Here is a 12,310-nt window from a genome sequence, read left to right on the forward strand (position 1 = left end):
TTTTTTTTTTTTTTTTTTTGGTATATCATATTCTGCTACATTTCCATGCCTTCTTACCTAAGTGTTCATTTCTCCTAGCTAAATATTTCCACTTTATGACTATTCATTCTATCAATTCTGCAATAATTCACCAACCTGATTAATTGTATGTACATGTACGTATGCATGTATATATATGAATGTATATGTATCTGTTTATTTGTAGGAGTAGAGTGTCCAGAACAGTATGATCAGGGCAGAACAGAGATGGACCATCACCTCACCTCTGTGTTCTGGATAATCTATTATTAACAGTTTAAAATATACTAGCATTGTTGGACAACCACTTGATATTACCAACTCATACTGAATAAGCTGTAAACCATATTTTTAATAGATGGTGGTATGTTCCCTACCTTGTTTCCTTAAAAATTGTATATAACCTTTGTATTTATCCACAGTTGTTTGAACTGTGAAAATAAATTTTTAATCATAGAGTGCAGTGCTGATTACATGGCTCTCTACTCAAAAACTTTCAAGGATGCCTCTTAGCTACAAATTTAAATCCAAATTATTCATCCTGGCATTTAAAACTCTCTACTACAGCCCCAACCTATCTTTCCACCCTTAACTCCTTCCTGTCCCCCAAATTCTACACAGTTCTGCCTCATTCTGTATCTATACCTTTGTCCACACTGTTCTTTTAGTCAGGAATGTTTCACCACTCATTGAAATTCCATCAGTCCATCAAGGACCATCCCAATTGCTACTTCTGTAAAGCCCTTCTGATTAAATTTTATCTTTCTCTTCTTTGAAACCCCACAGCACTTTTTAGTTCTTTAATGGCACTTATTGCAATCTGCTACACAAGACCATTGTATTATCTTTCCTCATCTTCTCCAAACACATGGATTTCTAAGCTTCATAACAAAGTCTCAAGTCTTCCTGTATATACAGCATCACTAAAAACAAGTACTTTGCATCAGGGAGGATGTGTATGTGTTTGTCTGTTTTATAGATATCTGTTCGTTTGAATTAAGCTCAATTACTCATCTCAAAGATGAATGTACTAAGTCCCAGAACTCATTACAAACTTAAACAAAGGGCATCTATAACTACCCTTAGACATGAATCTAAAAATGAATGGACACATATAGCCCTTAAATATGGGATTCTAGACTGTTTTGTGAATAATAAAGGTACTTTTTTCAATGATGAAGAACTAAAATCATATTGCTCATACTGGTAATCAGGTTGACAAAAAACTGAAATATCAAGAGATTAGTGACTTCTCCAAGGTCACATGACTAATTAAAAAGTTAAGTTGGCCCTACCAATAAAGCTTTCTTATTTCCAGCTTAATGGTTTTTCCACTATCATCTCCTAATTTATCTGCCAATGTGTTTTCTTACATGTTAGCTACAAAATAATTACATAAAGGGGAAAAATTTTCTTATTATTTCTCCACAAAATATGTGAACAGTCAGAACTTAAAACCATTGATGAAGATTACATAGAACAAAATTTATTTATACTAAGTTCATTTTTCTGTAACTTCAACTATCAAGAATACAGTCAAGAATCAGGGTATCAAAAACACTGCTGTTCAGCAAAATAAATGTCATAAAGCCCTATGCACTAACAATGTTCATAGTGTTTACTAATAGGACAGTGCTACAGGTTTCATCAGAGCCTGTGTATGCTTCTTTCTTTTTAATTTGTTTGTCACCAGTTTAGAGGACAGTACATATTTTGTTTTTGCCTGCCCAGCATCCAATTCCACTTTGAAGAATCTTCCCTCTTTTACCCTCAACTCCATGTGACACAGTGGTTTCCAAGGGTGAAGATGAGCCTCAGAGCTGACAAATCAGAGCTCCAAACGTCCCTAGCCACAATGACTTGTTCAGAAGTGGCCTGTGACTCAAACCTCTCCCAGCAGGCTTATTATCTTTTCCCAACTATGTGATTGTTTCAGAAATGTACCTGTGATGCAAGCTGGTCCACTCTAGAACTTGTGCCAAAGCTACTGAGTGTGTATATATATATATTCCTCCCCCCACCTTGAATTTAAAGTTCAGAAGCTAGGCCTAGAGTGGTTGATAACCATTGTGTCACAAAGCAGAGCCTGAGAATGAAGCCAAGTAGAAGGAGAGTAGAGTCGAGAGGTAGAAGGAAATTCGGTTCTTATAAAATAATTTGAGCTCCAGATCAAGCTGTGACTGAAAGCAGGTGTTTCAGTTACATAAATCTGATCAATTCCTCTTTCTTTTATGTCAATTTGATGTGGATTTTCTATAAGGGCATCTATAACAGTGATAACTAATGCACTTAGTTATCTGAGCTTCTCAACCCATAATAGGTTAAAAGGGTCATATTATAAAGAGAGAGAACAGTAACCACCAGCACTTACCTCAAAATAATAGCTTACGGTTTAAAAGTGAGGATGAATGAAGACAGCTGATATATAAGAAAAAAAAAGAATTTTTAAAAATCAGAGTATGGAGTCTTTAAGTCAAGGACTAACTACACTTAGCATCCTGGAAAACACCTTAGTCCCAGGCAAATGAGGAAAATTAGTCATCCTACTTGGAAGTTCAAGGCTTCATACAGTGATTTGTATAAACAAGAGAGAGTATCATTATGTCCTGGTGGACTCAAGGCAGGTGGACTCAGGCAGCTCTGAAGCTGTGGTTAGGGATGGGGGGTGGGTAGTAAGGGACTAGCCAGAAACACATAGAGTTCTTAGGTTCTCCTTTCTTGATTTCTGCTAATGGAATAACGGAATCCAGTGAAAGACATCTTACTCCAAGCACCAAGAGCATGGAGAGTGAGGATATATGGATCAAAGAATCAGTCATCCCCAGGAAGTCAAAGGACAAATGTAGGAGTGAATCCATGAACAGGTATAAAAATACAGGATACTAGGCCAGAGCAGAGCCCTGGTGGCACAGTAGTTAAGAGCTTCGCTGCTAACCAAAAGGTTGGCAGTTTGAATCTACAAGCCACTCCCTGGAAACCTTATGGGGCAGTTCTACACTGTCCTATAGGTTCGCTATCAGTCAGAATTGACTCGTTGGCAATGGGTTTGGTTTGATTTATGGCTACAGCATTTCTGATTTTGAGGATTTAGGAAAGGAATATTTCATGTGATAACAAGTCCAGGCTGTAACTAGAGAAGTGGTAGGATGAGAAGGATAAAAGAGTTTCATTGGGAACTGAGAGGTGATGGTGTTGGATGTCAATATGAAGTCACCCAGAATGAGGGCGAGAGAAGGGTGGGAGAAGAACTGTATGCCAGTTTCTGGGGTGAATGTCTTCTGACCCAGGAATTCTATGTCTAGAAATTTACTTAAAGTTATTACTCAGATAAGTGTGTACAGTGCATAAATACATGTGAATAAAGTTATCTACTGTGATATTGTTTATAAAGCAAAATTTGGGAACATTCTGTATATTTACCAATAAGAGATTCATTAAATATTTTAATAGAACACTATGCAGTCATTAAAAAAATATGATTTATTGCCTTAGAAAAAATTAAGATGATTCATTAAGCAGGAAACAGAGTATATGGCATGATATCATTTGATTTTTTAAAAAAGCTATGTATACACAAAGAATAATTTTATACTGATTAGTTAGTGGAAATACAGGTGGCCCTTATTTTCTTCTTAATACTATTCTGAAATTTCTTATTTTCTTTGCAATGTATATTATCTAAAAAGCACTATTTCAAAATTTTAAGATTAAAATTTAGTGGGATTTTAAGGGGCAAATTATACTTGCCCAGAAGAATAACTTGTGGAAAAACTCATCATAATGTAATAGTGAAGAGTTGAGACATCACTCGACAAAAGAATAAGATTGAAAACAAAACAAAACAAAACACACTTGGTTATAGTTTCACATCTCTGACTTTTAGTGACAAATCTACAATAGCAAGCATATATCGTCTTTGGAAAACCTGAACTCCACACCTAAGCACTGCTAATGTTTAAAGCAATGTATTTTAATGGTTTAGGTATGTTTCCATTTTATTTTGTTTTCCCATTTCTTGTTATATCAATGATTACCACAGAGTGCAGCAAATTCAGAATGCAGTCTTTCAGCAAGTTGGAAAATACTGTTTCATGTGCTTAGTATCTGAAATTTTATCTAGCTAAAGACTAATTTCATACATTACATAATAAGAAAATGTTTTTTAGTTGTTAATTTGCTGTTCCTATTCATTTTTATTCTGACCATAGTAATTCTAAGAAAAAAAAGTAGAATACAAATTGTATTGTACACCATTATTAGATTCATGTGAAAATATATCCTTACAAACATACAAGACAGGCAAATATTCAATATCAAAACGATTGCAATTAAATATTAGAACTGAAATAAATTATTTAAATGTTCCCCAATAATTTGGTAGTTCTATGAAAAAATATTATAAAGAAAAAAACCAACAAAGTTAGTTTACAACAATCTTTATGTAATATAATTTGAGATGTCATTAAGTATAGCATAAACTGTTATCATTAATTAGACATAATTCATATTTCAAGTGCATCACATCAGTACAAAACCTACAAAGTGAAGAACTGAATCAAATGATTATTAAGACTGATAGTCACTGACAGATAATATGAAAATTTTTCAATAAATTAAAGTACTTTAAAAAAAGTTGATAAAAATAAAAATCCATGAGTAAAAAAATGCTTTGTTTCCTCTTGTTTTTCAGTTAACACTAAAAGGTTTATTTTGTCCTTTCAAAGCATTCACACCTAGGACCCAAAACATGGTTTTCTTAAGAGTTAGAATAAACTATGCTGGGTTTTACTTGGTCCTTTATATTCCTTGGCAAAAGTCCACAAACATCCCAGGATGCTGAGCCAGATCTACTCCATCAGGAAAGTACTTCCCCAGAAAACGTTCTCCCACCCCTCCCTGAAGCAAAAATATAAATTGCTCCTATTTTTACACTGTCAAATTCATTTAGTATTAATAAATGGAAAACTTGAAATAACCTGGTTAACTTCACTGGTATAGGACTTTGACCGTGTCAGGATATAGTAGATGCACCACCCAAGCTATCACATTGTTTTCTTGTTAACAGTCTTTACAATTGATACTAGGGCTAGGGCTGGGTGTGTGCCATGCTCAGCAGTGACTGTTAACAATACCCAATATGAATGACTCAGATGGGTGTTTTATTCCGTTCGAGTTAAAATGAGAGAAAGGTTGTGGATTTAGGTACCATTCAAATCTGGTTTATAATCTCAGCTGTGCCACTTCCCACCAAATGACTGGATAGGTACTCTCTGTACCAACTTACCTAAAGAACAGAGTCATAACATCAACTGCATGGGTTGGAGAATAAATGAAATATGTAAAAGTACCTAGCTTAGAGGCTGGCATATAGTAGCTACTCAATATATGCTAGATTCCCTTCTCTTAACATGTACAGTTATTTCCACAGAAAAACTATTCTCAGAAAATTATAAATTTTTTATTACAGATTAAAAACATGTATTGTTTAAAGCCACCATCTTCACCCTTAATCCATCTCATCCCCTCCTTCGGAAATCAACTCCATGATTTATAACCCATCTTTTCTGTACCTTCAGGCTTTTCCCACACTAATGTCTCCTATCTGATGTCTAAAGAGAAGATCAAGGCTCTCCTTGAAACATTAAATAAAAATTAACCTTACCCCTCTACCTACCCAACTTTCTCCTCCTCCCTCATTCACGTATAACCTTGGAATGAATAGTCAACGCTGTCTGACCCCATTTCCTTACTTTCCAATTCCTTCTTTCCAATGCAGTCTGGCTTCCATCTCCCAATCATAAGGCCATTAATCTTCTTTGTACTTACCAAATCAAAAGTCCTTTCAGCCCTTCTCCTACTAGGCCTTCTAACGCCTAAACCTGTTAATCATGCCACCCATTTTGAAACTTAGATGTCCTTGTTGCTACAACAATGCTCTTTCCAGCTTCTCTTCTTGGGCTCTCAGAGGAACTTCTCTTACTCCCGAGGCCTCATGTTCTATTAATTTCCCTTCTTATTACAAATGCTCTCCATAGAAGGTCTTATCATTACATTTACCTCCTGGATGCTCATGTCTATTAAATCGACATCTCTTGATTTTGTTATATAACAGCCTGTTGGATATCTTCATGCATGCTTCATCCTTTATTCATCATCTTCCCCCATACCCACCAATCTGCCCCATTCTTATATTCCCATCTTGGTAAATAGTGCCAGCTCCTAACCTCAAACCAAGAATCTGTATTCTTGATTTCAATCCTTTCCTAACTCCACATCCACACTATCAAGTCTGGTAATTTTGGCTTCCAATATTTCTAGACACTAAATACTCTTTTTCATCCCTAATTCTACTGCCCTGACTTTAGCATCTCTTGCTTGGACTACTACAGCAGTCTATTCAGTATTCCTCAAATCTAACCTTTCAGAGCTACAAAAGTATATATACATACAGATTCATGGCATGTTAGAAAGATACAGGTAGAGTTTTCATTTTAACTTCTTACTACTGTAAAAATATTTGCTTCTTTACTGCAATATACAGAATTACAATAGACATCCTTCCTCAGGGGTAGAGGAAATAAGAGGCAAGTTGTTTCTGTGGAAGCCCTTACCTTTGTAACTTCTTTTAGCTTGATAGACTCTTTACAAACCTCCAGAGTGTGACATAATCCACCATGTCTATAATCTGGCTTTTTATTAGATTTCAAGTCCTCTTTGGGAAAGGCAAACAAGAGAGACTCATTTCAATGTCTTGAGATTTAATATTATACCTGGCTCCAGAGCTCCATGACAGAAGCACTTATCCTCATTTTTAAAACAAACATAATAAACTAATGTAATCGCATAAACTGTAAGACATTCTTTTTTAAACACACACACTGACTTGAAGAAAGGTGTTTTCTTCTGAGACAAATCAGTCTAGCCCAGGAAGATTAAAACCAAAAAACCAAACCCATTGCCATTGAGTCGATTCCGACTGATAGCAACCCTAAAGGACAGACTAGAACTGCCCCATAGGGTTCCCAAGACTGAAATCTTTACCGAAACAGACTTCCATATGTTTCTCCCATGGAGCAGCTGGTGTGTTCAAATCGCCCACCTTCAAGTTAGCAACCAAGTGCCTTAACCACTGCGCCACCAGGGCTCCCTCATAAAGATTAGACCAGACTCATCCCAGCTGGAGCAAGGGAGAATGAAGAAAACCAAAGACACAACGGTAAGATTAGTCCAGAGGACTAATAGACCACAATGACCACAGCCTCCGCCAGACTGAGTCCAGCACTAGATGGTGCCCAGTTACCACCGCCGACTGCTCTGACAGGGATCACAACAGTGGGCCCTGGACAGAGCTGGAGAAAAATGTAGAACAAAATTCTAACACACACAAAAAAGACCAGACTTACTGGCCTGACAGAGACTGGAGCAACCCTGAGAGTATGGCCCCTGGACACTCAGTAATGAAGTCACTCCTGAGGTTCACCCTTCAGCCAAAGATTAGACAGTCCCATAAAACAGAACAACACTAAATGGGCACACTAGCCCAGGGGCAAGGACAAGAAGGCAGGAGGGGACAGGAAAGCTGGTAATGGGGAACCCAAATTCGAGAAGGGGTGAGTGTTGACATGTTATGGGGTTGGCAACCAATGTCACAAAACAATATGTGTATAAATTGCTTAATGAGAAACTAGTTTGGTTTATAAACCTTTATTTAAAATACAAAAAAAAAAAAATTCAAAAAAAGGATTAGATCAGAAATAAATTATTTTATGATCATTAAAATATAAGCATGCTTGTGAAGACTGCTTTACATTTTCCTGTCTGCCATGGTTTTATTCCTGAAGCTCCCACACTAGACCTCAGTTTTCCCCTTTATCTCACCCCAAAAATGAAAACCTACAGTTAACCTCACTAACTCCACACCCCCCAAAAGAAGTTCTCTTTCAACAATGTAGCAGATCTCACAGTTTAGAAGGAGTGGAGCCCAGGCGTTGGAGAAAGGCATTGGGCATTGCAGTTCGAATCCACCAGCCGCTCCCTGGAAACCCTGTGGAGCAGTTCTGCTCTGTCCTAGAGGGTCACTATAAGTCGGAATCGACTCAACGACAACGGGTTTGGTTTTTTACAGATGCTTCTATAGGGAAGCAACGAGTGGGACTGACTCAGCGGCAGAGGGTTTGGTGGTTTGGTACAGATGCTTCTGCTGTTGCTCCCCTAAGTATTCAAGTTGTCTTGGATCCAGACTCCATGGTCTTAAAGTGCCTCAGCTCCCTTGGCCTTTTTCCCAGCCTGAGAAATCCCATTCTAAATGATCCAGGATTCTAGATGGAATTATTTCCTCTTGCTCAGTAATATATGCAAATCTAAATTATTTTATTCTCATCTAAACTTCCCTAAACTCTCCTATCCAACCAAGCACCAAATTCTTGGACACTATCACATTTTAAGAATACAGTAACAGAACGACATAAATTCACTGTGCTCTATAAAATTCCTAGCATGTACCATTCCTGGGCAGATGCAAAAAAAACTGCTATTTGGCATTGAGAGTTAGAATGAATGGCATGTATCACTTGAGTTTAAAAGTAGGATATCTATTTGATCCCTCAAAGTCAGTTGCAGTATTAACAAAAAGGGGAAAAATTCTTTTGATTTTCTGGGTATGCTCATTTGGTTAACTTTGAGTTCTTTTTAAATAACATCACTACTGATAATAACTTATAAAAGTACACGGAGCATGTTAATACGCAAATATCTTAGACCAACAGAATAGAGAAGAGCATGTACTAACAGAGAAAGTTTCAAAACAAGCAGACAGAAACCCTGAATTTATCCCTAATATATGATTTTTCTACATGAAAATCACTTAATATTGGGCCTTAGATCTTCACATGCAATAAGAGAATATGCTTAATCATTATTTAAAAGAATTTTTTCTGACTCAATTAAAATCTTGTGTTGAAGGAATGGAAAACCACTGACTTTGTTGTCAAGCCATTCGTGGCTGAATCTCACCAACACCTTAAAACACAATTTGCAAACAGCTTTCTTTCTCATTTTTAATGGACATTGGAGGAAATTTAGTCTTTATTATGCCTGATTTACTCTCATTTAGCATTTAAAAAAATCCTCTAAGCAAGAAATATTTTATTTCTGGGAAATACTGCAACATTTTCTCAAATTGTTTGCTATACTTGAGTTTAAAATTTGAAGGGAAGCAAAACGTTTCCTCTCCTAACTCTCTCTCTGCATACATAGAGAATCGTATATGATGGAGTGAGAAACAATTATTTCTCCAGAATTTTCTACATTTTTGTCAAGCTATAATCTCTACATGAAAATTATTCTGTAATGCTCCTTAAAAAGTTGAACATAAGTTTAATAATTCATTGGTAGGTATCTACCCAAAATAAATGAAAACACATGAACTCAAAGACTTGCATGTGAAGGTTCGGCAGCATTATTCATAACAACCAAAAATAGAAACAACCCAAATATCCTCCGGCTGACGAATGGATAAACAAAATGTGGTAGAGCCACATAATGGAAAACTATTCAGCAGTAAAAAGGAATGAGACATGTTAGAACATGAATGAACCTCAAAAACATTATGCTGAGTGAAAGAAGCCATTAAAAAAAAACAAAACCACATATTGTATGATTCCATTTATATGAAATGTCCAGAAAAGGCAAATCTATAAAGACAGAAAGTAGATTAGTGGTTGCCTGAGGTTGGGGTGGGAACAGAGATTAAATGAGCATGGGGGATCTTACTGGGGTGACGAAAATGTTCTAAAACTGGATTATGGTGATGGATACACAACATGGTAAAATTTCTAAAAATCATGAAAGGGGTAAATTTCTAAAAATCATTCACCCTTAAAAGGAATGAATTTCATGATATGTAAATTATACCTCGATGAAATAAAAAATTCTATAATAAAAACTGGGTAGGGATTTAAGTAATTATAAGAACTGTGAGGAAAATTAAATCGATCCTTCACTGACCTAAAATATGCTAAAATTGGATAAAGAGGAAGAAAAATGAGACTTGACACTTTTTAAATACCCTGCACAAAATCATCTAGTCCTTGACATTTTAGTGAAGAAAGCTGTGTGGTAGAGATGTGACTAAGAAGTCAACTACCAGGAGCTTATCCCCCGTAAATTTTTTTCTTCAAAAGTTTACTTTGATTCAAAATTCAATCACTTGTTCTTCCAAAACATCTTTGTAGAAAATTAATTTTCTTGAGACAGCGTCAGTAGAGTGGGTGGGGACACTGACCAGCACAGGACACACCAACAGGAAACAAGGAAGGTTTTCAAAATGGTGATCTAACCAACGTTGATCCAGAACTTACCTTATTAAAGTGCTTTCTGTGAGCTTCAGTTCTCATTTTCTTAACATAAATCCTGACTTTCTGAATGTTAAATCTCAGGAGAGATTAAAAGAATGAGTGTGGCAATGTCAGTAAGAAGGAAGACTTCTTGTGAAAAGATAAAGTGGACAGATGGATTTTGAAGCTACGTGTACATAAAGAGATGTGAAATAATGAGTAATTCTAATCCAATTCCACTATTGTCAGTAGCCAAACCATTGATAAGACTGTTTTGGTTTTTCTAGGTGAACGATTAAGTGGTCAACTGCCTCGAATCTCCGATTTTCAGTCCTGCACAGACACCAGCTAATAAAAACAAAAACCAACACTTTCCTCTTATTTCATGCCACGCTTGTCCCAAGTCCTGGGAGGAGCTCTGGGATAATGGGCCGCCCGGGTCATCTCAGTCTCCCTCGGCAGGGACTTGTGCTCTGGTTCTTTGCCCCAGCTGAGATGGTGGGCAAGACAGGGCCCTTCACCCCAGGGGGCATCTCATCTTCTGAGGTTTCCCCAACGGGTTGTATCAGCAGCCACCAGGACCTACGTCCTCCTTCCCCTTCTAGCCTCAACCCTGAGACCACCTCGTATTCGAGTCCTGACCCCAGGTGACGGCCGGGGGCCTACGCGAAGGGAAAATCCAATGCTACAGGGGACACTTTGGGTCATCCGGTCTATCCACACCCATATTTTATCAAAGAATGGACAGAGACCAGAGAGGGGATTTGGTTTAAAGCCACACCGCTCGACGCTGGCATAGCGGGTTAGAACTCGGGTCTCTGCTGGTCTACCGGGTGGCTGCAAGCGGCTGCCTGGGGCTTGGAAAGCGCCGCTCAAAGAAAATTACGTGGCATTGCTGGCGCGAGTGGCAAAAGGCTCAGCAACTTGTGACAGCAGGTCAACAGTGCCCACCTTCAGGGCAGACTATGCAAAAAGCAGCTGACTATACCTCCCGGGTAAAGCCAGCTGATCTGAGCACCTCCTTTTACTCCAAAAGTACTCTGGTTTACATGATAAATGATGTGGTTGTCTTAGCAAAAGGGGCATCCACTTTGAATTTCACCCCCGATGCTTCTGCAGACCGAGAGGAAAACAGGAAAGTTGCATTTGTCACATCTTCACTCGCTCGGTCTCCCCCAACTCCCCAAGTCCTTTCGCTCCATCCCCGCACCAGCGACACCCGCTACCGCTCTCCCTCCACCAGATACTTACCAGTCGCACGCAGAGCTGCCCGCCGAGCCTGGGCCAGGTTCCAGCGCGCTCCTGCTCGCCCAGCCTCCCTGCGGGCCCGCAGCGGCGACGCCGGCTCTAGCTCGCTGCCGCCTCTACCGTCCAAGGGGATGCGGTCACATCTGAGCCGCTGGGCTGGGGCGCAGCCAGGCGGTGGCAGCGACGCGAGGGGCGGAGGGAACGGCCTTTGGAACCCGCCCCCCCGGCGCAGAGCGCTGGTAATCTGGCAGAGCCGCGCTCCCGGTGCTGCCGGAGAAGAGTGCGACGGTAGCTCTTCCCCGCTGCCGGCCTGGGGAGACCTTTTTTTTTTTTCCTGCGTGCACCTTGACAGGCACCCAATCATTGGTGATCATTACAGGACCCGTGTCTTCCCCGCCCGCCAGTCCCAGTTCCGCCGGGGCGATTATTAAGGGTCTGTTAAAATTTGCTTGATTTGACTGAGGAGAATTCGCTTCTCTCCCCGCCCCTCAACCTATCCGCTCACGCTGCAAATAGTTCTCGGTCTAGCCGGTCAGTGCGCACCTGGAGGGTTTGTGCTCCAGTGGTCATAAGACCGCCCTTCGATCTAGTCTTGCCTGATTGGGGAAAGTAGGAATGTGCGCATTTTCCATATCTGCATCCGGAATCTGGGTCTTTGGGTTTACTGACAGATTATTTTAGCAGATTAGGAAGCAGCATGCAATGCCGAC

General features: G+C 39.0%; 1 protein-coding gene across 2 annotated transcripts in view; it reads right to left on the reverse strand.

Annotated features, from left to right (window-relative positions):
* PKIB (cAMP-dependent protein kinase inhibitor beta) overlaps positions 1-11,733 on the reverse strand; it is a 122,088-nt gene extending 110,355 nt beyond the window's left edge. The window contains exon 1 of one of the 2 annotated variants that reach the window (XM_023737172.1): positions 11,604-11,733. The gene's annotated coding sequence lies outside the window, so the exon portion shown is untranslated. The remainder of the gene's footprint in view (positions 1-11,603) is intronic. The other variant, XM_004382727.3, reaches the window with a different exon arrangement.
* Positions 11,734-12,310: the final 577 nt, after the last annotated feature.

Source organism: Trichechus manatus, unplaced genomic scaffold (assembly GCF_000243295.1).
Source record: "Trichechus manatus latirostris isolate Lorelei unplaced genomic scaffold, TriManLat1.0 scaffold00098, whole genome shotgun sequence".
Classification (NCBI taxonomy): Eukaryota; Metazoa; Chordata; class Mammalia; order Sirenia; family Trichechidae; genus Trichechus; species Trichechus manatus.